This window comes from Camelus ferus, chromosome 7 (assembly GCF_009834535.1).
Source record: "Camelus ferus isolate YT-003-E chromosome 7, BCGSAC_Cfer_1.0, whole genome shotgun sequence".
Lineage (NCBI taxonomy): Eukaryota > Metazoa > Chordata > Mammalia > Artiodactyla > Camelidae > Camelus > Camelus ferus.
The window spans coordinates 19,196,022-19,207,237 of NC_045702.1; the positions used below are offsets into that span (position 1 = coordinate 19,196,022).

Sequence of the window (11,216 nt, forward strand, 5' to 3'; positions counted from 1 at the left end):
ATTCATACTCCCAACAACTCAACTGTAAATGCATCCATCTGGACTTCTAATAGACTGAATGTCTTCTTTTCCAAACATTATGTAGGTTTTCCACATGTTGACTGAAATCCCTTTTGGTACAGATTGAAACATGTGTGGCGTAATGGGCTTTTCTCTCCTTTCTTTCCTCCCTGGAGCCCAAGACATATAGAGCCGAAGATGAGAGAAAGGCATATTTTGGAATATAAGCCAAGTTATGGGAGGTTAGGAAGATTTACTAGCTTAAAGTTAAATTTGCAGTTCATAATTCTGTATATCTTTTAGAGGATCCTTCCAGAGGCTGATTTGGGTAAGGGTCCTGATCTGTTTCCTTCTCTAATTATCCAAAGGACTCCCCCTGCCTCATCTCAGCCTCCTATTAAGTAGGGAAGCTGAGTGGAGTGAGAAAAATGACTGGAAACTTGAGGCAAAGGCTGGTCACAGAGGACCTGTGGTGGGCAAATGGGGACAGCAGGACAGGGGGCGGGGGAAACAAGAGGAAGTAGGCAAAGGGGGAATGTTTGCTACTGACTGCAGGGACATATTTGGGATTAGACCCTTGGAATATAGGACTAAGGCCTTGTGCTCATGGGTGGAGTTTGGGAACAGACTGAATACAAACAAGAAGTTGCTCCAACATCTCTGCTTGGATTAGAGTCTATCACAGACACCTGCAATAAGAAATCACTAGTCTTCCTCTGGGATTATAAGCATAAGAATGTTTCTCTTGTTCTTGTTCATTACCCTTGTTTGAGCATTACTGGGTCGTAGAACTGAGCCAAGGACAGTGCTTCACCATGGCTGCTAAACTGTAAGGAAAATAGTTTCAAGCAGCTGAAGTAGATCCTAGAGAGTGGGGTAATGGTACTTAAAATGTGCTCTCCGGGAAAAGGAGATGCTGTGATCTCACTTCTAAAGATTGTCTGTAATTTAATAGCTGATGCCTCAGTCAGAGAGTCTTGATTTGTTTTAATTCTTATTTTTTATTGAAGTGTAGTCGATTTACAATGTTAGTTTCATGTGTGCAGCAAAGCAATTCAGTTATATATATACATATATGTAAATCTATTTTCAGATTCTTTTCACTTACAAGTGAAATTGTAATTTCACAGTTGAATTACAGTTGAAATTGTAAATTACTTTACAAGTAATTGAATATAGTTTCCTGTGCTATACAGTGGGTCCTTGTTTACCTATTTTATATATAGCAATGTGTATCTGTTAATGCCAAACTCCTAATCTTTCCTTCTCCCAACTTTCCCCCACTGGTAACCACAGTTTTTCTATGTCCATGAATCTATTTCTGGTTTGTAAATATAATTTTAATCTTTTTTTTTAAGATTCTGCATATAAATAACATTATATGATATTTGTCTTTCTCTGTCTGACTTACTTCACTTACTATGGTAATCTCTAGATCCATCTATGTTGCTGCAAATGGCACTATTCCATTCTCTTTTATGGCTGAGTAATATTCCATTGTGTATGTGTGTATATATATGTATCTCTTATCTTCTTTATCCAGTCATCTGTCGATGGACTTTTAGGCTGTTTCCATGTCTTGGCTGTTGTAAATAGTGCTGCTGTGAACATTGTGCATGTGTGTTTTCAAATTGTAGTTTTCTCTAGATATATGCCAAGGGGTGGGATTTCTGGAGCATATGGTAAGTCTATTTTTAGGAACCTCCATAGTGGCTGCACCAGTTTACATTCCCACCAACAGTGTAAGAGGGTTTCTTTTTCAGAGTCATGATTACTCTGTGTTATGAAAGGTGCCAGATAATGGTGGCCCATAGCAGGTGGGGTATGTGTGGGGTAAGAACAAATCTATGCCAATTAACGTATTTTGGAGAAAAAAAGATTATTTTTGGAAGAAGTGAGATAGATGGGTAACATGATCATACAGGACAACATACCCAAACAGAATGAAATTTGTTGATTTCATTTTCAGAACCCTGGACTCTTGGGATATGAAGAGTAGGCAGTAGGGCAAGCATCAGATCCAGGTGGGGTGCTATGAAGTCCAGAAAGCCACCGGTGTTTATAAGGTGTAGAAAAGGAAGCGCAAAAGTAAGAAGTTTAAACTGCGAATTGAATACATTAAGAGTCTGAGAGACAGAGTTATATATTACGGTAGTTAGCAGAATCTAAAGGTGATGCCTGGGTTGAAAGCTGTGAAAACAACAGCTCAGTGCATTATTAGGTGCTGGTCTTTGAGTCTTTGAAGGCTAGAGAGGGCTGAGAAAATGCATGGCAGATTTCTGACCATCTATCAAGGAATGGGCAAAAAATTTTGATTATGAAGAGTTTTCTGTAAGGCAATAATAAAGGCCCTAAAATACAGGCACAGACAGGAGGCATTTAGAGTCAAATACAACTGACTGACTCACTTGCATAACTGGCCTGAGAGCTGTCTGAGGTTCTTTTTGCTAATGTATAATTGAAGTGGAAGAGGAGGAAGCCAAAGCCAGAGAGATTGTGAGACTCAGCACAGCACAGCTGAGACTGTATCTTGGACCCAAGCCTCAAGTCTCAGAGGATGATGGAAAAGCCGACAGGTTAAACTGATGGTGCTTCTTTGCTTCTAAAGACAGAGAGGACTGAGAGGCAGCAAACTCCACCTTAACCAGGGGAGGATGCCAGTGAAAAAGACATCTCAAATTTTGTTATTCATGAAGACTGGATGGGCATGAAGTCACAAACTTTACTCTCCTGTGGGGGTTTTACTTTAGTGTTAAAGTGTCTCAATGGTCAGTTGGATGATTTTGTTAGATAGATGTTCCACATTTGAATCGGAGTCTTGCCCAATTCATTATTGATCACACGATCTCCTTGAACTTCGGAGATTCCATTATCTCCTCTGAAGGATTTGGTTACCCAGGAGGAAAATATGTTTTCCCATTCCATAGGTTGTCTTTTCATTTTGTTCATAGTTTTCTTTGCTGTGCAAAAGCTCATAAGTTTGATTAGGCCCCGTTCGTTTATTTTTGCTTTTATTTCTATTGCCTGGGTAGACTGCCCTGGGGGAACATTGCTAAGATGTATGTTGGAGAATGTTTTGCCTACGTTTTCTTCTAGGAGGTTTATAGTGTCATGTCTTATGTTTAAGTCTAAGCCATTTTGAGTTTATTTTTGTGTATGATGTGAGGGAGTGTTCTAACCTCATTGATTTACATGCAGCTGTCCAGTTTTCCCAATACCACTTGCTGAAGAGGCTGTCTTCTTTCCGTTGTGTAGTCTTGCCTCCTTTGTCGAAGTTTAATTGACTGTAGGTGTGTGGGTTTATTTCTGGGCTCTTTATTCTGTTTTGTTGATCCATAGGTCTGTTTTTGTGCTGATACCATGCTGTTTTGATTACTGCCGTAGCTTTGCAGTATAAAGTCAGGGAGTGTGACCCCCCAGCTCCATTTTTCTTTCTCAAGATTGTTTTCGGGTATTTGGGGTCTTTTGTGATTCCATACAAATTTTAGGATTATTTGTTCTAGTTCTGTGAAGAATGTCCTGGGTAATTTGATAGAGATCTCATTAAATCTGTAGATTGCTTTGGGTAGTATGGCCATGTTAATGATATTAATTCTTCCAATCCAAGAGCATGAGATATCTTTCCATTTCTTTAAATCATCTTTAATTTCCTTAATCAATATTTTATACTTCTCTGCATATAAGTTTTCCACCTCCTTGATCAGGTTTAGTACCTACTCTTTTAAGTGGAATTACCTGGAATGTATGGCTGGAAATGCTTTTGCATGCATCTTGATGACAAAATGAAATGCATCTCTTTCTGTCTGTGTAAATCTACCTGTAGTTTCAGGTCATATAAAATACTTGGTTGTTGCTTTACAAGGAAATATAAAAGTTTGTGAGTTTTTCTTGTTATGAATACTTGCTTCATTTATAATCAACTTATACTCCACACTTCTACTTAAATGTGATTATATATACAGAAAACTTCATTTCAATTAAAATTTTTATTTAAAATTAAATTTCAGAGCCATATCTCTGAAGAAATTTTAAATATAATTAGGCTTCCAAATTTAATTTAAAATTCAACTGTCCATGTTACTATGTGAAAAACTCAACAAAGATGACAAGATGAGTAAAGCTCATCTTTCTGTTTTTTTAATTGAATGAAAGTTCTTTAAATTCTATAGTGCTTTATAGTTTTCCAAAAGTTTCACACACATGATTTCATATACTCCTGTAATAAGCTTACCCCTACCTTGGCCCTTCCCTCTTTGTTCTCCCCACTGGTAACCATTAGTTTGTTCTCTTTATCTGAGTCTGCTTCTTTTTTTGTTTTATTCACTAGTTTGTTGTATTTTTTAGATTCCACATATTAAGTGATATCATACAGTATTTTTCTTTCTCTCTCTGACTTATTTCTCTTAGCATAATGCCCTCCAAGTCCATCCATGTTGCTGCAAATGGCAAAATTTCATTCTTTTCTTGTGGCTGAGTAGCATCCCATTGTGTGTGTGTGTGTGTGTGTATGTATAGTGTGTGTGTGTATATATATATTTATATCTGTTGATGTACACAGGTTTCTTCCATATCTTGGCAATTGTAAATAATGCTGCATGGCCAATCTTTCTGATGATAAAATTCACGTATGCCCAGGCAATAGTGACTCCATCATAACTCAATCCTCTGCCTAGAAGACAGCAGGTTCTTTTGATATTGGATACTTTAAAATCTGGAAAAAAACCAACTACAATTTTATTAGAAATATAAAGGACAAAGGAATACATAAAATGGCACCAAAAGATTAAATCAGCAAATCCAAATTATGGGAAATTCTAAAAGAGCTTCAAGTGCACAGAAAATGTTTTTTCCCTGAACCATTTGAGAGCAATTGCTAATATAATGCCCCAATCACCCCTGAATAGTAAAGAGATTCTCCTGAGTAAGCACCATACAATCACTGCAATCAGAAAAATTAACACTGCTACAACACTACCATCTGATTTTCAGACCTCATTTAAATTTTGCTAATGATCCCATTAGTGGCATTTGAGCTACAGGATCTAGTCTAGAGTCACATGTGTTGCATTTAGTTGTCATTGTCTCTTTAGTCTTCAGCCTAGAAAAGATCTTCAGTCTTTCCTTCACATTGTGACCTTGAAACTTCTGAAGACTGCAAGTTATTTTACATATTCTCAATTTGAATTTTTCTGTGATTTCCTTGTGATTAGTTTCAGGTTATGCATTTTGGCTAGAGTATCATTGTGCCGAGTTCTCCATTCTATTTGATGTCATACGATTTAAACGTGTCCTTTTACTAATGATGTTTATGCTCATTACTTGATTAAGGTGGTATCTGCCAAGCAGCTGAGTAGCTGTTTCTTTTTTTAAAAAAATCTTGCATTTACCTCTCTTACAATACAGTCCTCCAATGCTATTTTAATTTAGTGCATCCCACCTTGTAACTCCACAGACTCACTGTTTCCAAGTGTGGTGGAAATGACATATCTAAGGCCACTGACCTGGCTTCATTTGTATTTGCATAGTTTTGGTGTCATGTTAGCCTTGTTTATTTGATTATTTAGAAAACTTTTCTTATCCTTTTTCTTGATATGCAGTATCATTTGTCCTCAATTTATATGTAAGAATATTGCATCTAGGTTTCCAATATCTCACTTTGATCATTTACATTAATGTGCAGAGAGTATATTTCTTCAGGCTTATACAACCCTTTCTATGGAAGACTAATTAGAGAAATCCTTTTATTCTATCTAAAAACAAAAATCATATATATATACTAGAATCATTTGTCTAAACACTAGGTTGATATATAAAATGCAATTTTGACTTTCAAAGAGGAGAAGGAGTTGATGGGAGGGTAGGAAGAAAGTGGGACAGCAAAAGTAGACAGGAGAGGAATGCTGCTTCCGCATCTGACATCGTGAGTGGAGGCTGCTCCCGGGTCTGGATACCACATGTCTGAGTGCTGGGTGGTGGGTCCGCATGTCAGTCCCTCCAAATTGTGTAAGTAGGGAGCCGTGTACTCAGCTCTGGGGGTTTTGTAGGAAAGAGCAGATGGGAGGTGGAGCACGTGAGGACTCCTGCCTGTGCTCTCATAAATTCCTTGTGCCATGCTGTCCTTTTTCTTCTCTGGACCTCAGTTTTCGTGCTGTGGAGAAAAAGGGTTATGTCAGGACTGCGAAATTCTGAGACGAGAAATAAGGCAGGGGAGAAACACAAGTGGAGTAAAACAGAAACAGATACTCATTAAGAAAACTTTTGCCCCCTTTGGGCTCACAGAGTCTCTAAGCCTTGGGCACACCTTCCTGTTTCACACATTTGCAAAGACCGCCCCCTATTCCAGCCACATGTACCTCTCAGACTGCATCCGTCCCCGCCCCCACCCAAGGAATCGGCTGTCTGTCCTCTGATCTTTGATGCCTGTTAAGCTAAATTTGCCGTGTTCCAGAAATTCTTCAAGGTAAAAGCTCCCTACGGTTCCAACTCACAACATACTTAGAAGGAGATTCATTTTCAGACAGGTGATGAGGAGACAGATGAAACAGCCTGGAGGTCTAAAAATCAGGAAAAGAGAGTAAAAAAGAAGAATTGTTGTTCATAGAAGCCTCTTTCATCCCATCTGGGCTTCCCTGGAGGCCTGAGGAGCTGCGGCTTTGCTGTGGAGGCACTCCTGTTACACAGACACAGCTCGTGGGGTCCTGTGCTTAAGGAACTTGTAGAACTGGGTGAAAAGAAATTAGAAAGCTATTAAACATTTTTTAGTCTTGTTAAAATGTGTGTTTTTTTTTAAAGGATCAAGTTCTGACACAGCTTTCTCACTGAAGTGCTATCAGAGACATTTTGCACAGCTGGAGGTGGCAACAGTCTCTTCAAAATGATCACCAAGGAGCTATCAGGTAAGGGAGCATACAGGAGAAGGAAGAAGATTCTTTTGCATTAAAATAAGTAATAAATAAGTACAATTTAAAAAGCTGAACTGCCTTCTAGGAATGGAAAGAATTAGTCATGGGCACGGGCTTTCCGCTGGCATTGGGAACACCATGCCGTTACCTGCCCACAGGAACGTCTTAGGGTGGGGGGCAGAAAGGAGAAAATATTTCCTTTAGGCGTACTAACACAAAGTCAGACCTGTTCTTTCAAAGAACTTCAAATGCCAAGCAAGACAAGTTGACCACTGCAGTGGCAGAAGGCAGGAAAGCAATTTAAAAATTCTTCTTATCGAGGAGGGCAGAGCTCAGTGGTAGAATGTGTGCTTAGCATGCACGAGATCCTGGATTCAATCCCCAGTACCTCCATTAAAAAAAGAAAAAAAGTAAATAAATAAACCTAATGACTGCCCCCCCCAAAAGAACACAAAGCTAAAATACTGGGAAAAAAGAAAAAGAAGGAAAAAGACGTTATTAAAAAAAAAAAGATTAAAAGGCTGTCTAAAGAGACTATCGGTATTCGAAAATCCCAGAGTAGCTTCCCTAACTGCCCATGTGGTTCACTATGTTGTGTGGTGATAAAAATAGATAAATCTCCCATCATTACGAGATCCAATGAAAGCTACTCTTAAGATTAATTATTTTCTTCCTTTTAAAAACTGTATTTTTAAAAACGTAGCTGCAAATTGTGCTTAATTAGTTAATTAAATCTTTCAACTATTAAAAAAATTTTTTTTGAAATAATTATAGATGTTGTGGGCACACAGCACAGTGACAATGACACACGGGTTCGTAAAGAATTACCAGAGACCAAGAAGAGTTTAGGAAAGTTTAATATGTGTGCTGCCCTAGGCAACGGCGGGCCACACAGGCAAGAGGAGCCTGCATGAGCGTCAGGGATGGGCGTGCAGGGTCTTTTACTGGGAGGAGGGATCTGTGCACACAGGGAGTAGGGGACTGTATGATCAGTTTGTGCACAGGTCCCTGATTGATTGTAAGATCCATCAGGGACTTCTCTGAACAATAGGACTGTGATAGGGGCAGGGTGTGAGGCCTGTCTGCCTAGGGTATTGTGGACGGGGCAATGCATTTTGTTAGGGTAAACACACATCAAGAGAAGATGTTTTATATCTTGCAGAAATGCAGGTATGCACAGGGTCCTGCAGTGGGGAGCAGGGGTTAAGGTGTCAGTGGCTCCAGGCACACAGAGAGCCCTGGGGTGGGGCAGTTGTGACTCCAGAGAGTGCCAGCCGTCTCCACAGTAGATTCACAGGAAGTTGTAAAAAAATGTACAGAGAATTTCTGTGTACCCTTCACCTGGTTTTCCCTAACATCTTGTGTAATTATAGTACAACATCAAAGCCAGGAAACGACTGTTGGTACAATACACAGATCTTATTCAGATTTCACCGGTTTTATACGCACTCATCTGTGTGTAGGTATATATAGGTCTGTGCTGTTTTTATCACATGTGCACAGTTGTGTAACCACCACAGTCAAGATACAGAACTGTTCCATCACCACAAAGCTCCCTCATATCACCTCTTTATAGTCACATGCACCCTAACAGCTTACAGTTTGAATGTTTGCATACTTTCTGTGTACAAGGCACTGTACGGCCCTAGAAACATATCACTGAACAAGCAAGATCCCTGCTCTGTTGAGAAGAGACAAAAAATAAACCATTTTTAAAAACGAATAGAGGCATATCTTGGGGATGTTGAGGGTTTAGTCCAGACCTCCGTTAGTCCAGACCTCCGTAATAAAGTGAACATTGAAATAAAGCCAGTCACATGAATTTTTTGGTTTTCCAGTGGATATAAAAGTTAAGTTCATACCATATTGTAGGCTATTAATAGCATTATGTCTAAAAATTACATACTTTAATTAAAAGATACTTTATTGCTAAAAAATGCTATCATCTGAGCTTTCAGTGAGTCATAATCTTTTTTTAAAAATTAAAAATAATTTTTATTGAAGTACAATCAATTACAATGTATCAATTTCTGGTGTACAGCACAATGTCCCAGTCATGCATATACATACATATATTCATTTTCTTTTTTGTTTTTTGAGTCATAATCTTTTTGCAGTGATAACATCAAAGGTCACTGATCACAGATCACCATAACAGATATAATAATGAAAAAGTTTGAAATAGGTGTTACCAAAACGCAGAGACATGAAGTGAGCAAATGATGTTGGAAAAATGTTGCTGATAGATTTGCTTGACACAGGGTTGCCACAAAACTTGAATTTGTGAAAAATGCAATCTCTGATAAGCTTAATAAAATGAGGTATGCCTGTAGGAAAAAAATCACAAGGCCTTTAGGGCTGGAAAGAACTAGCCAAGGATGTTTTCATGATTTTAGGAAAGGCATGCCTCTCCAAATCTCAGAGACTGCCCTCTGGATTTCAGGTGGGTGGGACAAAAAGACTGAAGGGATTGACGGCAGGAAATGCTAAAGATTTTTCCAGATAGTGAAGGTATACAGAAAAGCAAACCAAATATATCTTTCCAATTAGCTCTAAATGCTTAAGCTAGGAAAATTGACTCTGGCAGGGACAGAAGGTTGGTGTCGAAAACTGTCCAGAGAAGCAATTGCTGACAGATAGCTTGAAGTACTTTTCCTGATTGTCTGTGGTGAGTCATCCTTTTATAGGGCAAAGCTATCATGTTGGTGCATTCAAGTCATAGCAGGACAGTGAGCTGAGAGCGGTGCCTTGAAATTCCAAGGGTTAATCCTTGTGGCATTCTTTGAGGGTCTCCTTCCTGTGGTTATAAGCCTGGGCCCTAAGCTTTATAAAGAAAAATTGGATGAACAAACAAAAAAGGAAACCTATTTTTTTCTTTCTTCTCTTATGGTATTTAAACAGAAAAGTAGGTAAAAGAAAAAAAAAACCCGCTCATTGTATCACTCCCGTATTTACCAAGTTTCCACATATCATTGTCATCTCGTATTCATAGCTGCAAGGAATAGATGCAAACTTTGGACTAATTAAAGCAGAAAACACATTTATTAAGGGGAAATAAATAGCTCACATAATCTCTGAAAATCAGGCCTCAAGTTGACCAGTGTTATGCAAAACAGTAAAAATGATTCTGCAGAACTGGTTCTGTGAGGACACCACCCCACAGTCTTTCCTGGGTCCGGACAGTGTAGTGTGTGCTGCAGATACCTAATTGCTGCTGATTCTGGAAACTGGACTCACCAATGCCTCTAGTACCAGCCTCATCACATTTGATTCTGGGTGGTTCCTCCTTTGCATCACTAGTCCTTGTGCCAAATTCTGGCATGAAAACATCTGAGTGACAGATCTTGGTCACAAGCCCGTGTTCCCGCTGCAAAGGATGCTGAGAACATTCTAGATTCTGATGAGGGAGGACATTCCAAACAGAGAGGGAAGATTCAGATGCAGGGGGAAAAAAAGAAATCATGACAGATGTTGCTTACAATTTCATTGGCTACCCCAAATAAACATATTTCCTTCTTCCCACCTTAACAACTCCTCCCCTGTATAAAGCTCTTGTCTACCACAATGCACAACTCGAGTGCATCAGCTGAGTCTCTGTTGGTGTCAAAGACTTACCCATCTCTAAGACCAGAATTCCTGTATCGACCCTATTCCTCGTCTAGCATGTGAACACCCTCCCTGGGTATTCTGTAACTCGTGGACGAGTGTGAAAACTGTGCCACCATGAACACACTCTACATAGAACAGAGGGGCGAGGAAATGGAAGAAGAAAACAAGTCAAAAATACCAATACACACAGGACACATCAAGGAACAGAATGTGTGAAGACACTAAATCCTCATTACTGTGACCGGTGTTGTGGTCACAGTATTTGTGACTTTCCTCCACTTCGTATCCCATGACTTCTTTACCCTCACTCAGCTTCACTGCTTATTTGGTTTCTTCACTCAGAGTCATCCAAGTGTTCATTCTGAGAAAGGAATGCTGAGAATGGGCACTACACATGTAGATGCATAATATCGTGTACCTCAAAGTCTATCTGTTAAATTCTGTTTTTCTCTTTTTCATTTTATAGCCTAACTATTTTTTCAGAGCAGTATTTTCTCGGCCAGTTCCAATCAATTAAATTCCTGTGTGCCTCCTGGAGGCACTAACTAACATTCCTAGTTAGAAGCTGCTTATGAAAGACATTCTAGGCCTATAGGAGAGAGGAGAGGGCTATTGATGCAGGAAAGAATAAGAAGAAATTCTAAACAATAAAACCATTAAGAAGAAACTAGTTTTTTTTTTTAATTTGGATACTTAAAAATATTT

At 39.0% G+C, this 11,216-nt stretch overlaps 1 long non-coding RNA gene across 1 annotated transcript; it reads left to right on the forward strand.

Moving 5' to 3' along the window:
* Positions 1–3,578: 3,578 nt before the first annotated feature.
* Positions 3,579–10,991, forward strand: LOC116664844. Its single transcript, XR_004321324.1, has 3 exons — positions 3,579–3,709; positions 5,073–5,074; positions 10,978–10,991. It is a non-coding gene; the product is annotated as an uncharacterized LOC116664844 (long non-coding RNA).
* Positions 10,992–11,216: the final 225 nt, after the last annotated feature.